Raw genomic sequence first — 15,756 nt, forward strand, 5'->3', positions numbered from 1 at the left:
ACTTTTAGATCTTTTCAAGACATTAACAGAAGGTTTAAATTGTGGAACAGGATTCATGACACCTTATGTAACATGATTGATTTGGCTTCATGATCTTCAGAAACCTGCTGGATTTCATGTATGGTTGCACTAACTCACTGGCTCCAGCCTGCTGATCACCTGACACCTAAGGGCTAAACAGTAACCAACACAACTGTCATCTTCGTGTTTACCATTTATCTGCATCAGTGTTTTACTTCAGCTTACATCTGGAAATATGCCTGAAGAAGGGGACTAGATCCCAGAAAGCTTGCATCATTTAACTCTATTAGTTAGCCATTAAAAGGTATTATTTCTTACAAAACGTTGTTTTTTTTTCTACCTACAGAGAAATAGTGAAATGCGCATGTCAAGCCTAGTATGAACGACCGTTTCCAACGATGTACTACTTTTGCAAAAGATTGTCGTTGGTTAAAATCCGCCGAGACAGAACTTTCTTTTGTAACGATTTGGCTCGTTCGTCGTTTGCCTTAATAGTCGGTGGTTCATTTTTTGTAACGATCGTCGTTGGTAAAGATCGGGGAACGATCGTTACAAACGACTATAGTCGCATGTGTGTACGCACCTTAAGTATCAGAGCTGTACTTTATTTAGTCTCTGAGCCTCTTTAACCTCCCTGGCGGTAAGCCCGAGCTGAGCTCGGGCTATGCCGCGCAGGAGGATTTCTCAGGGTCTGCTGCGGCGATTCGCCCCATCCAAAGTGCTGTGCGCGCAGCCAGCACTTTGCTAGCCGCGCGCACAGCTGGATCGCCGCCGCTCTGCGGCAATTGCCCGCACACAGCGGTGGAAGAGGCCCCCCCCCCCGCCAGAGCCCTGCGCTGCCCGGATCAATGAGTTCCGGGCAGCGCTATGGGCTGGATCGAGTGCGCATGACGTCAGGACGTCAGCTGACGTCCATGACGTCATGCCGATCGTCGCCATGGCGACATCAGAAGCCAAACAGGGAACGCGTTATATACGCGCTCCCCTGTTTGCTATTGATGCCGGCGACGATCGCACTAGAGGGCCACATGCGCCCTCTAGTGGTGTTTCATGTAGCTACCACTCTGGTAGCTTTACATGAAACAAAAAAAAAAAATAAATAAATAAAAAAAATAATTTTTTGCCCATTTTGAAAAATAAATTAACCGCCAGGGAGGTTAAGGCAGAGATAATGCGCCCCTTTTTCATTGTGAATTTTGATATTTTTTTTGCGGAAATTACTGACTTAGTGAGTTTTGCGAAAAATTTTCTGCATTGTTTGCAAACTTTTAAAGCAATTATTCCGCATGCGAAAAAGACACGCACAAAATTTTGTGACTGTTAAGATGGTCTTATTTTGGTCGCAAATTTACCACAAGTGCATTTCCGCATGTGGAAAATGATTGTGAATAGAGCTGATCATTTGTTTACCCTGACTACATGGAGGTGATAACACTAGTCAGCGATTGGCCAATCATTATTGAAAAGTGTGTACAAGGCTTTGGAGCAAATTCATCCAATGGAGACAATGGGTTCTATTCACAATCATTTTCCGCCCGCGGAAGTGTACTTACGGTAAATTCCTGACTGAAATAAGACCTTCTTGACAGTCACAAAATTTTACGCATGATTATTTACCGCATGTGTAAAATTGTACGCATTGTTGGACTTTACCTTTTTTTTTTTTACTTTTCTTATGCCACTTTTTTTAAGCATAGTTTCCGCATGTTTACTATGTAATTAAGCAATGTTTCCCCAGTGTTTTTACGCATTGTTCCCGCTTGTGGAAAAATTTTGGTGAATGTGGAAAAAATGCGGAAATTATCACTGGCGGTAATATAGCGGTCAAAAATCTCTAAGGCCCCATTTCCACTATCGCGAATCCACAGGCGTCTTGCGTATGCGGATTCACATAGACAATATAAGTGAATGGGCCTATTTCCACTTATGCGTCTGCGGGAGCGTTTTATTGTGCAGAGAAAATCTGCACGGAACACCCTGCAGAATTCACCTGCGTGTGGAATGCAAGCGAATCGCACTCAATGTATTTAATAGGGAAATCGCATGCGTTTTCCCCATGCGTTTTTTGCCGCGAATTTGCATGCGAATTCGCATAGGTACCAATGTAAATTCACACAGGCAGTGACATGGTTAAAATCGCATATATCCTCACCTGTGTGAATTCGCGGCAAAAAACCCATGCGGAATCGCATCTGCATGCGATTTCATCAGCGGTGGAATCCAGGCGATTCCGCACCGCAATAGTGGAAACGAGCCCTTACCGCATGTGTGATTGTGAATAGAGCCCAATGGGCTCTATTCACAAAGCATTACTGCATTTGGTAATGCTCATTTTACTGATCACCTTCCCAAGTTACAATTCACTAAACCCGTCACCGCACAGAAAATCACTGTTTCCGACTAATGAGGTAAATTACCGACTTGTGCGGTAATTACCTCAGGAAATGTCAATTCACAAACATTTCCGCACTTTATTTACCAGCCCAAAGCGTTCAGTAATTTTCTCCAGCCCACAGCAGCCGACAACCTGCTCTCCTCATGCTGTCTCTGTGCGTTAACTTGACAGTCAGCCTTTGGGGAGAACCTGGCAGCCAATAGGGAGAGCCACACAGCCTGCTTCTCACGCTGATTGGATGTAACAGAGATGCCGGTGGGTCTTTCACTGCATCAAAACAGAACAAGCTGACAATTCTGCGGCCATTTCTGCATCCCTTTAGATGTGCATATTTGTATTGTAGCACATAGAAGAGCTCCCCCTGGTGGCTCCAGCACATCTACAGGAATGACAGTATGCACAGGTAGTGTTGGGCGAACAGTGTTCGCCACTGTTCGGGTTCTGCAGAACATCACCCTGTTCGGGTGATGTTCGAGTTCGGCCGAACACCTGATGGTGTTCGGCCTTTTAAGTTCGGGTTCGCCCCGAACTACTAATTGGCCGCCGAACAGGGCCCCTGTTCGGCCGAATACCGCCCCCCTATGGGGTCGCAGGCATAAGGGGGGAGCATGCCCCGATCGCGGGGGGGGGTCAGAAATTCCCCCCACCCCCTCCGCTAGCGCTCCCCCCTCTGCCCGCTTCCCCATACAAAAGTTTCGGGAAGTACCGGTCCGGTGGTAGTGGGTGGCTGGCAGTGGGCGGCACTGTGAAGTGAGTGACTGAGGAGGAGGAGTCCGGAGAGTGACGCGTTGAGGGAGGCCGGGCAGCGGGCGGTTCAGCAGTAGGAACCGCCCGCTGCCCGGCCTCCCTCAACGCGTCACTCTCCGGACTCCTCCTCCTCAGTCACTCACTTCACAGTGCCGCCCACTGCCAGCCACCCACTACCACCGGACCGGTACTTCCTGAAACTTTTGTATGGGGAAGCGGGCAGAGGGGGGAGCGCTAGAGGAGGGGGTGGGGGGAATTTCCAACCCCCCCCCCCGCGATCGGGGCATGCTCCCCCCTTATGCCTGCGACCCCATAGGGCCCCCAAAAGCGGGATGTTCGGGGAGTTCGGGGTTCGGCCCGAACATGCCGAACATTGCGGCCATGTTCGGCGAACTTTCCCGAACATCCAGGTGTTCGCCCAACACTATGCACAGGACAGAAAACCTTCGAGTCACACACACAGCTGCCTGCCCACTGCCCTGCTAGAAGGCTGGTAAGTGACACTTACAGGCCAGGGCTTAGTGAATTGAGGCATCTTTGTTCGATAAATTACCGAACTTCTGCCTCATGGGGGAAAACTTTTGTGTGCTTGGGAAAAAAAAGTGTAAAATACCGCATGAGGTATTTTACCATCCAAAACTATTTTACTGAACTGCTTATTGTGTATAGAACCCAATGGGTTAACAGTTCAATTAACTCAATTAGCAAAACGACTTTCTGATGTTCAGGTAATCTTTAAAAGCACTGAATCCCATGATACCTCTGGACTGGTCACAAATGAACAGGACACAGCTTTCCAAACTGCAGTAAATTATATCATAGTCCAAATTATACAGTCTAACAAAAAGCTTGGTTAGAAGAGGGGCCAATTTCTAGAGCAGCACAAAATGGAAGAGTCCTTCTATGACCCACTGACCCCCTTAACTGACCCAGACTCTTACAGTGATGATGACCAAGAACAGGATCACCCCCATAACCTATCTAATCTGGAGCTCCCGGAGCTGGTGAACATTACAGAATTTGATATTAATGACTGGTTGCCATCGTTGACGCCCACTTCTGGCCAGTCACCCGCGCCGGGCAGTTTATCAGAGCGAAGTGACCATTCCATGTTACTGAGAAACAATAGTGAGATCAATTGTGTGCAACCAGCCTCTCCCGTGGAACGACGACCGCTTTGCAGATTCCAGGACTGCCCCACTTTATCTGGTACTAATGAACCAGATCTTCCTGCAACCAGCTTCAGACGGATCTGTAGCACTTCTGTGGACTACTTGCCTGCTTATTCTCCAGTGAGTTCTGTAGAACTGGACACTCCCACGACCAGTTCTGGGCCGACTTGTGATAATTCATCTGATTCTTCTCTAGCAAGTTCTCCAGAGGAATCCGTTCCTCCAAGTTCTAGTGCTTCTCCAGGTTCTCTAGAACAAGACCTTCTTGGGTCCAGTTCTGCAGACAAGGGCAGTCATGAGACTGAGTTATCAGCGATTGGCAATGACCCACCAGGGGTTCCTAGTATGCCTACCATCCAGGAGGACTGTTCACCCAGAGGAAAGGAGGAAGTGAGTATATTGTTAGTGTGTGTTTTTTGTTAACAAATTTAACAAGTTTTATATATTTTTGTACACCTGAAGTGAGAAGGATATGGAGGCTTGCATATTTCTTTCCTTTTAGGCCTCTTTTTCACGGACAGTTGAACTGTGTGCTCAGCAAGCAGTTACCAGGTGTCAGTGACCAGTTACCAGGCAGCAGCAAGCAGCTGTGAGAGTTTGATAGGTATTTCACTGCCTACCAACTAGAGGTGATGGTCAAGTAGATGCAAATAACTTTGAGTTGATGCAAATGTATGCATTTTAAGGCAAATTTTATGCAGCTTGAAAATTGAACTTTACCTCAGCAGGATTTGAAAGGTTTATTTCCAAGCTGCAGACATTTTCATAAAAATTTGCATACATTTGCATCAACTCAAAGTTATTTGCATCTACTTGACCATCACTACTATCAACTGCCTGTGGAGAAGAGGCCTAAGGGCTGGAACCCACAGGAGCGCTTTTGGCAGCGTTTTGGCAGCACTGCGATACGCTAGCAGTTTGCCAAAACGCTGGGCTAATATTAATGGATGGGGCAACTTCCACAGGAGCGTTTGCGTTTCCCAGAAACGCAAACGCAGGACCTGCAGCATTTTGGGAGCGTTAGCGCTTCAAAGTATTGAAACGCTAGCAGAAACGCTCAGCAAAACCTAAACTGAGCGGTTTTGCTAGCGTTTTGCGGTTCAGCACACTGTAAACAAAATGAAAAATAATTCACAGGACCAATCAGGATAAAAACGCAAAACGCTAGGCACCCGCTGGGGAAAAAAATACAATGTTGCAAAACACGACCAAAAACGCGCATGAATCCGCTTGCAAACCGCTCAGACAAAACTCTAGCGGTTGCGTTTTGCGTTTGCGGTTTTCAGTGGGTTCCAGGCCTAAAGCCTAGTACACACTAGCAATTTTGATGGGCCAATCATTGGTCAATTTTACCACCAACATGTAGTATGACCATTTACCTATATAATCTGCATAGAATAGAAAATCTGTTTGGCCCTCATACTACATGGAGGTGGTAAAATTGACCAATCATTGGCCAATCAAAATTGCTAGTGTGTACTAGCCTTTAAACAACTCAGATTGCCTGGCTGTCCTGCTGAGCCCATTTCTAATACTTTTAGGCCTCTTTTCCACGAACTGTTGAGCTGTGTGCTTAGCAAGCAGTTGCCAGGCAGCAGTGAGCAGTTACCAGGCAGTGACAAGCAGTTGCCAGGCAGCAGTGAGCAGTTGTGAGTTTGAGAGGCTTTTCACTGCCTAGAAACAGTTCGTGGAAAAGAGGCCTTAGCCATAGATCCTTAAAGGGAACCAGAGAGGAAGCACCCTTGTGTATTTTACCATGTATATCAGTAAGAACATTAGAGAAAACACTTACCATGCTCTCTGTTTCCTCCTCACTGCTAAAAGTGTCTGTTAACAGCAGTCACAAGAATCCCAGACTGAGCAATTAAATCTGGCTTTGCTGGGAATGATTATAGCTGAGTCATTATAGCAAAGCCACAAGGGGGCAGGCTTGGGCTTGAAATAACACCACAGAAGACAGACTTAGCTATAATCTTTCTGTAGCAAAGCTAGACGGAGCAGCCTGACTTCTCAGTCGGGGATTCTTATCAGACGTGATAACAGTCAGATTACACAGAGAACAATGAAACAAAGGGCAGATTAGGTGTTTACTGTCATGTTCCCACTGATTTATAAGGTAAAATACAAGAGGGTGCTTCATCTCTGGTTCTGCAGATCAGGTGTTTCTGAGTGAACTAAAAATTTGTTTATTCTAAATGCATTTTAACAGAAATAAAAAAAAAATTGAAGAAAATAATTTCTCAGTTTTCGGCCATTATAGTTGTAAAATAAAACGTGCTACTGTGAATAAAATCTACTTATTTGCCCATTTGTCCCGGTTATTACGTTTAGGCTGCTTTCACAGTTAGAAGTTGTGGTCTGACGTTACAGCAGCCTGTAACGTCAGACCAACTCACAGCAATTACAAATCAATGGGCTGTTCAAAGTGCCCACGTTGCGTTAGAGTATAGCGCAGCACGCTAAATGAAAGTGCAGCATGCTGTGCGTTATACTCGTATGTGGCTGCGTTCGGATGTTTGCACATGCTCAGTACTGTTTGTTTTGGGTTTGTCTTTTTTATTTGCCGCATGCGCCGATTTCGGCCGATAGTATGCGTCAAAGTACGCATCACGGACGCATCAAGAGACTCATAATGCAGCTTTATATAACGTCCAACTTCAAAGCTCACATGCGTTGCGTTAGATGCGTCGCATCTAACGCAAGGTCTTAGTAGTAAAGAGCCCTTAAATTATGTCCCTAATGCAATGTATTTGGAAATAAAGGTGCATTTTGTTCAGTTGTATGCAAATTTAACAGTAATATACCATCATGCTATACATAGTAAAAAAGTGAAGTCCTTAACCCATTCGCGTTCCGTCGTTTTCACTTGAGAAATGTTCACCTCCTATTCATTAGCCTATAACTTTATCACTACTTATCACAATGAACTGATCTATATCTTGTTTTTTCCGACACCAATTAGGCTTTCTTTGGGGGGTACATTTTGCTAAGAGCCACTTTACTGTAAATGCATTTTAACAGGAAGAATAAGAAAAAGTGGAAAAAAATTGATTTCTCAGTTTTCAGCCATTATAGTTTTAAAATAATACATGCCTCCATAATTAAAACTCATGTATTGTATTTGCCCATATGTCCCGGTTATTACACCATTAAAATCATGTCCCTACCACAATGTATGGCGACAATATTTTATTTTGAAATAAAGGTGCATTTTTTTCCGTTTTGCATCCATCACTATTTACAAGTTTTAAAATAAAAAAATATAGAAATATTTCATCTTTACATTGATATTTAAAAAGTTTAGACCCTAAGGCCTCGTTCACATCATGTAGCGCAGATGGATGTGCGATCGGAACGCAACGCGTCCGATCGCACGCCATCTGCGCTACTATGCGCTGCGCTGCAGATCCCATTCATTACAATGAATGGGATCTGCGCTGCGATTACCAAAAATGCGTGCAGCACGCGATAGCGCAATCGCGCTGCCACGTAGCGCATATGATGGGAACGATAGAAGGGCTGTCTATGCCCTTCTACCGTTCTTGCGCGTCGCACACTATGCGCGCTGCCAAAATGCGCACGGCAGTGTGTATAGTCTGAGTGTGTATAGGTAAATATTTACATTTTTTTATTGTAATTTTTTTTTTTTTTTATATATTAAACATTTTATTTGGGTAGTTTTGGGAGGGTGGGAGGTAAACAGTAGTGTTATAATGTAAATGTGTGTTGGATTTTCATTTTTTTTTTTTTTTACTTGTAGTATTACTTTTTGGCCACAAGATGGCGGCCATGAGTTTGTTTACATGACGTCACTCTAAGCATAACACACGCTTAGAGCGACGCATGGGGGAGGTAACAGCCAGAAATGGCGCAGCTTCAGAGAGAAACTGTCGCTTTTTCAGTGGGGGAGAGGAATCAGTGATCGGGCACCATAGCCCGATTTACTGATTGCCTGGCTAACGAACCATGGTCCGGGAGTGCGCGTGCGCGCGATTGGCCGCGGGAGCGCGCATGGTTCCTGGACGTAGTTTCTACGTCCAGGAACCAAAATAGGTTAATGTAGCTATGTTTTTTTTTTATTTATTTTTTTTTATTTTTTTTTTATTTTGGGAACTGCAAGGGAGGTGTTTTTATTTAATGTAAAATTGTGTTTTGTTTTTTTTTTTTGTTTTTTTTACATATGTGTTTTTTTTTTTTTCTTAACTACTAGGTGTCAGCACACAGACCGTGTTCTTACAGCAAAGATCATTGGCTTCTCGTTGAAGCCATGATCTTTCTCTTACAGGCACTTTGATTGGTTCAGGGATCACTTCTTCCCTTTTACCATTCACGGCTCTCAGAGTTCTGACGGGTAAGCGTGGGGGGCATGCACGGCAGTGGCGGAGGACGTTTTTAAAACGTCTGTTGGACCGTTAAGGACCAACAGCCTGTTTTAAAATGGCGCACGGCCGGTCCACAAATGGTTAAACAATAACAATGTCCTGGCAGCTCTGCTGATCCATTTGGCTGCAGTAGTGTCTGAATCACACCAATAATGTCAAACACCTGATCTTACAAGCATATGCTGGTTAAGGTTCTATGGTTAAAAGTATTAGAGGCAGAGGATCAGCAGGATAGCCCGGTAACTGGTATTTTATAAAGGGAAATAAATGACAGCCTCCATATTCCTCTCATTACAGTTATCCTTTAACTGGCAAGATTTTGAGTACTTGGAAGGTGTGAATAGAACCTGATTGGTCCTCTAGGTCGGAGTTCCATATTATGCAAATGTATGCAGCTTGGAGGAGGACCAAACCAAAAGCAGCAGCCTCTACATTTGATTGGACCATTCCCAAGCTGCCTATGTTTTGAATACGGTGGCTACTAGGCATTTCACACGCCTCAAAAAAATCTTCAAAGCCACATTTGGTGTATATTGGCTCAAAAAAACAAAACAAAACAAAAACCTATTTGTTTGTATTTTTTTCTCACTGGCCAGAACGTTTTGCCATTACGAGAGGGTGAGAACACCAGGAAAAGAAAGCCGCCGCCCTGTGTAGATGACGCCATGCAGGACAAGCTAGAACATTATTTCTCTCTGAATCAAAGACCATTGACGGAAGAGATGGCAGACGTGGCCAAGGCCGTAAAGCTAGACATGGAGGTGAGTAACTTTTAGTGCAAGGGAGTGTTTATCTACATCTATCTGAAAGTGGTGTAACTCTATTTTCTTTTATCTTTCACTCCGAGCTCACTACTCAAAGGGGTTACTTGAGTTAAAAAACTGCCCCTGCAGATGTCCTGTCCCGCGCCGGTCCTCAAGAATCCTTGGGTCCCCCGCCGCGGCTCACTCTCCGTTTGGCCGACTTAAGTCGAACGCCACACACGTCCTTGCTTACGTCGCCAGGAGTGTCATGATGTGCAGACGCAGTACGAAGTTTTCTCGTACCGAGCCTACGCAGGACGCTTCCTGTGATGGGAGCGAGGACGAACGCAGTGGCTGTAGTCGGTGAAATGTAAAGTGAGCTGAGGCGGGGCACCAGGGGATCCTTGAGGCCCGGCGCGGGCCAGGACTTCTACAGGGGGACGGTAGAAGCCCCACGTAAGTGAAACTTTTTTTTTTTTTTTTATTTATTTATTTATTTTTAACTTATAGGATACCCGAGGTGACATGATGAGATAGACATGTGTATGTACAGTGCCTAGCACACAAATAACTAAGCTTGCTTTTCTTCTTTCTCTGCCTGAAAGAGTTAAATCAGGTATGTAAGTGGCAGTTTTCAGTCAGGACTGGGTCAGACTACAGTGTGACCTTCTCTAATAAGAAATTACAACTATAAAACACTTTCCTAGCAAAAAAAAAATGGCTAAGAGCAGGGAAGAGATAACAAGGGTCAATAGTTCATAGATTTTAGCTCTGGCATACTTCAATGAATGTCATCGAGCAAAAACCATAACACAGTAAAAACTTTAAGTAGATTTAAATATAAAATAAAACTGTGGAATATCTTGCCATTTTTAGAAGGATAAATACAATTGTTTGTTTCATTAGTTTATTTTCACCTCAGGTGTCTTTTTAAAGTGAACCAGATAATCTGTAAAGGATACTATGCATTCAACTTTAAAAAAAAACAACTAAGCCCACACACTACCTGACTGCCTGCCCTAAATGTGGAGAACCTTCCCCAGATTTATTTCACCTTTTTTGGACATGCACGAAACTAAGACATTTCTGGGAGGGAGTGGGGAAACTAATATACAAGGTAACCAAACTCACAAGAACTCTAGACCCGAGAATATGTATATTTCATAGCGTCCCTCAACAGACCTCACTGAAACTAACTCCTCTAAAACCTTTGGAACACCTGTTTCTTTTAGCGGCAAAAAAGTGCATCCTTAATTTATGGATACATTCGGAAATTCCCTCTCAGAAACAGGTACTGGAGTTAATGCGTAAGCTGCTATATATAGCTAAATTCAATGCAGAACAAGCTAAAAAAGTTAGCACAAAAAAATTCTTTAGGCTCTGGAGACCATTTATCATACAATTTGCTCCTAAAGCAGAAATAAAGCAAATAATGAGACCATTCACTTACACCACATGGTACCTGAGGGGGGAAATTTCGGGTTCTCTGGGACCCCTGGAAATCAGTGATGATGACGTATGACTCAGACCTAACCGAGTAGCTTATCAAAAGACATATACAATGACAGTATCTTTATCAGCTCTCGCCCTATGGATATCTATAATTATCTAGACCTGGACTCACTACATCTACTTTATGCAATGAGAATGGGATGGCTGCGATGGGCAGTCCTGGACCCTCCTGATTCCAAATGATCGGAGTTATTAGGGAGAGGTCTGGGGCTGTGTGTTCTTCTTTTGGGGGGAGGGGCGGGTGGGTAAGGTTGAGGGGGGTTTCTATACCTATATGTAAAGTTTTTCTTTTTTGCTTATATATACATTTTTCTCTTGCAATGTAGCATATAGATATATATATATATATATATATATATATATATATATATATATATATATATATATATATATATATATATATATATATATATATATATATATATATATATATATATATATATATATATATATATATATAATATATATATGGGGTAAAACCCATGGAAATGTCAGATATAACTCTCACATTGATGCATATCCATGTTTATAGCTGCTTAAGAATATGTTCTAACATGTATATGTTTGAGTATATATTTTTGGATACTTTCCTATGTAAAAATCTATTTCCTCTGACTTTTTATGGAAATACAAACGTTTTTCAAAAAAAAAAAGTGAACCAGAGATGAAAAAATAAAAAAATATACATACCTGGGGCTTCCTCCAGCCCCATCCGCCTGGATCGCTCCCACGCCGCCGTCTTCCGGTGCTGCAGCTAAGAGAACTGGGTCCCCACACTGCTGTCAGTCTGAGCCAGTCTTCTCCTGCGTAGGCTGGCTCCGTTGATGTTAGTGACTGGACCCGGTTGTCATAGATGCGGGCAGAGGCGTGGGAGCGATACAGGCATATGGGGCTGGAGGAAGCCCCAGGTATGTATAAATCTCACTCATCTCTGGTACCCTTTTAAAGAAAGCCTTTAATTAAGGTGACCATACACTAGATGATTTTACATTGCTATCCATCAGATTGCATCTCTGTGATCGAATCTGTTAGGAATCGATGCTGCAAACTATGCCCGATTTCCTTCTGAAAAATGTTGCTCGATCTGCAGTGGGTCGGCAGCACATCACTAGAAGGCCTCTTGCACACTGCAAGTGATTCAGATTCCGCTTTTTAATCAGTTTTTACATCCGATTCAGATTCCGATTTGCAGTTTGCTCCCTGCACACTGCAAATCGGAATCTGAATCGGATGTAAAAACTGATTAAAAAGCGGAATCTGAATCGCTTGTAGTGTGCAAGAGGCCGAAGTGTTTGCGTTGGTAGCAGAGCTCACCTGTCCTGCAGGCATGCCTCCTCCTGTGTCCAGTGTCTACTCCATGCAGTGGGGCTCCTCCTACCTGTGTCTTCTCTCATTGTCATGTGACAACAGCCTGAGTTCAAACACTGGATGTCTGGCGTGTATGCTGCTAGACCTCTAGTGTTTGAATTGCAGCTTTTGTCACATGACACAGAGGAGGAGCTTTGCACTATGGCATGAAGAAAAGCTGCCGGACATGGAAGGAGGCTGGGAACCTGGGCAGAAAGACAGGCGGCGACTGCTTCACATATAAATACAATCAATTTATGCTGAAATCGATTAAAAATATGTATAGTGTGTTGGGCAGCCAATAGAGCCCTCTCTGATCAGATTAGATCATAGAGGGATCTAGCTCGAGGTCATTATAGTTTTTGAGAAAATTGATTTTAAAAATGCAAAGGAAAAATGGTTTTTACTTAAAATGAGAAGTGAATAATCGTACGTAATGAACGACCGTGATTTTTCTAAAAAGTACTGGACGACCAATAAAACATGCGCGCGCAAACGGAAGTGACGCTATTAAAAATCGGCCGACGTAGTACACATGTAACGATGTTCAAAACACGACTATCTTTCATATTACAACTGTTCGTTGTTATGAACGTTACAGTTATGCAATGAACGCATTAATGCACAGTATGTATAACGTTCGTTATTACCGTTTCAAAATATCTCACCGAAACTTTCGGAATTACAAACTTGCGTAGAACATCACAGATAACAGTTATCGTACGATCTTTGTACACACTACTATGAACGATTATCTGTTAAAAAAAATCCGCCGGGTTGGATCGGCTGGATTGAACAATAAGGATCGTTATCGTTCAAAAAAACGATCGTTGGAAAATTAGAAACACACGATTATCGCTCCAATTATCGTTATCGTCCATTTACGAATGATCGCTATCGGACGTGTGTACTCAGCTTAAGTCGTACCTTTACTTTCCCTCCTCCTCCTAACTGCATTTTGAATAGGTATCCCAATCCACACAGCCTGACTTCACATTCCTCTCTTCTGTAGATCGTTCAATCTTGGTTCAGCCACCGCCGGCAAAGGGAGAAGCAACATCTGGCTGGTATATTAAAGAGGAAGTCTGCAGGCCTGGAGAAGGAGAATGTACCATTGCTGGGGCAGCACCAGAATTTGCCTGTGGCAACCTCCTGCCAGCCCGCCTCCTCCTCCTCCACCAACGTCCAATCTTCTCACAGCTCAATCTTCAATGTGCTGCGGGACAGCAGTGACAGATCAGCATCGCTGGACCGTTTTCTTTAGAAAAACCCTTCCTTGTTTTTATGATGTGGCTTTTACTAAAACATTTTAACATTTTATTTTTCCCCTTGTATAGGGCAGTTAAGATGGTCAATGGGATGCAAATAATTTTGAGTTGATGCAGCATTATGCAAATTTTGAATGCAAATATATGCACCTTGAACACAAACCAATCAAATCCTTCTGCAGTAAAATTCAGTTGGTCCATTTTCAAGCTGCATACATTTACATACAAAATTTGCATAATCCTGCATCAACTCTAACTTATTTGCATCTCATTGACTATCGCTAAGGCAATTCCAACCATTTTTTCTTTTTAAGTTTTGTATTTAAGGGCAGGGTTAAGGGCCCGTTTACACTAGCATGGAAACCGGGCCGAATCCGCAGAGATTCCTTGCAGGCAAATCACGTGGGGAAACTCTGCCATAGGACACAATGGGCTCTATTCTCAATGAGTTACCGCATGAGTTAAATTAGGTAGTGATAAACACCGACCAAAATATCTCCATTTTCAAATTCACAATTTTTTTTTACCTCATGCGGTAAAAGTGAGGTAAAAGTGTGGTAATTACCTCAAATTTATCTCCAATTTGAGATTCTCAATTGAAAAGTTGGTGTTAATTAAGGATGTTTTTATCACCTACAAATGGTAGGTGATAATTATCACTTCTCTGCTTTTGGCCTTCAGGATGGAGCCTATTGAGCTTTGTTTGCTCGAGTTTATGTCAGTTTTACATAGAAGGCAGAAAAGACGAGTGTGTCTAATCTCAAGGCGCACTTTCCGACCTCGTACAGTCTTTTAGATGATTTAATAGATGCCGAGGAGGAAATTCTTCTCTGCTCTAAAAGATAAGCAACAGCATAATTACCTTTAAAGAAAAACATTTCTTTGTTACAGCTGATACAAATCCAGCAAACAATCTCCAGTGTATGTACTTCCTGCTTTCATGGAAGCAGACATGGGGTTAACATCCTGTGTTTACACATTAGCTGCTCTGCTGAGGCAGCCAGCTGGCAAAGCTGAGAGGTCAAATTACAGTTGTGATTATTCACAGATGAGGGGGAAGGACAGGCTAAATTATATACATACAGGGTGCATTTATATATGTTTTCCTTCTGTCCTGTGCAAGAGTTGAGGTCCCACTTTAAACGTGACAGGCTTTCCTGGGTCATCTCTGTGTAATGGGTGGCAAGTATATGGGCTGCCCTACAGTGGTCAAAAAAGCTTTATTTCCGTACCTATTACTGACAGTTTTATCACCTGTTTTATCACCTGTTTTATCACCTGTTTTATCACCTGTTTTACCGCACTTTTATCAAACATTTATCACACTTGGTACATTTTTAGTGAATACTCACTTTTTTCACTATTTTTAGTGAATTATAACTGGAGGTAATTTTTCACCCAAAAAAGAGTTACCGCACATGGTTTTGTGAATAGAGCCCAAAGGCGCCGCCGGCCGAATCGCTACGCCGGCCAAATCGCTTACCTTATTCGGCCGACTTTGCCATCAGTTTCCGTGCGGGTGGCTGCGAATCCCATAGCCGTGCATGGCACATTTTATGGGATTCGTCAGTGTTCCCACAGACCAGGAAGTGCCGCCATGCGTCTTGCAGCCACGCGTCACTAGTGGAAATGGGCCTAAGTTTTTGTCCACTATACACTGAGCTCAGGGTTTCAGTTGGCAGTAGAACTGCAAAACCTTACAGGGAATACAGAAAGCAAATAACACAAATTGGTGAAGTGGAGATGGGTGTGCACAGTTTTGAGTTGCAGTTGGGGTTTTCTCTGCCCACTTCCTACCCCAGCAATGCGAACTGGGCAGGTGGAGCAAAATGTATCCCACAGAATCACAGATGGCAATACAATTTATTTAGTTTTTTTTTTGTTTTGTTTTTTGTGTTTTTTGTTACTTTGGGTAGTGTGAACATTTTAGAAACTGAGGCTTTCTTGCTGTTCTGGATTACTCTCTTCCTGTCCTTGTTAAGACACCTGAAGCAAGAGGGATATGGTGACAGTCCCATTTTATTTCAAACCATATCAGTTGCCTGGCATTCCTGCTAATCAGTTTGGCTGTAGTAGTGTCTGAATCACACCCTGAAACAATAATCCAGTCAGATTTCAGTCAAGAGCACCTGGTCCGCATGCTTGTTCAGGGTTTGTGGCAAAAAATAT

At 43.3% G+C, this 15,756-nt stretch overlaps 1 long non-coding RNA gene across 1 annotated transcript; it reads left to right on the plus strand.

Moving 5' to 3' along the window:
• Positions 1 to 215: 215 nt before the first annotated feature.
• On the plus strand, positions 216 to 13,660 carry LOC137528547 (uncharacterized). The gene is made up of 3 exons (XR_011023423.1): positions 216 to 325; positions 9,314 to 9,478; positions 13,332 to 13,660. It is a non-coding gene; the product is annotated as an uncharacterized lncRNA (long non-coding RNA).
• The last annotated feature ends 2,096 nt before the right edge of the window (positions 13,661 to 15,756 follow it).

This window comes from Hyperolius riggenbachi, chromosome 8 (assembly GCF_040937935.1).
Source record: "Hyperolius riggenbachi isolate aHypRig1 chromosome 8, aHypRig1.pri, whole genome shotgun sequence".
Taxonomy (NCBI): Eukaryota; Metazoa; Chordata; class Amphibia; order Anura; family Hyperoliidae; genus Hyperolius; species Hyperolius riggenbachi.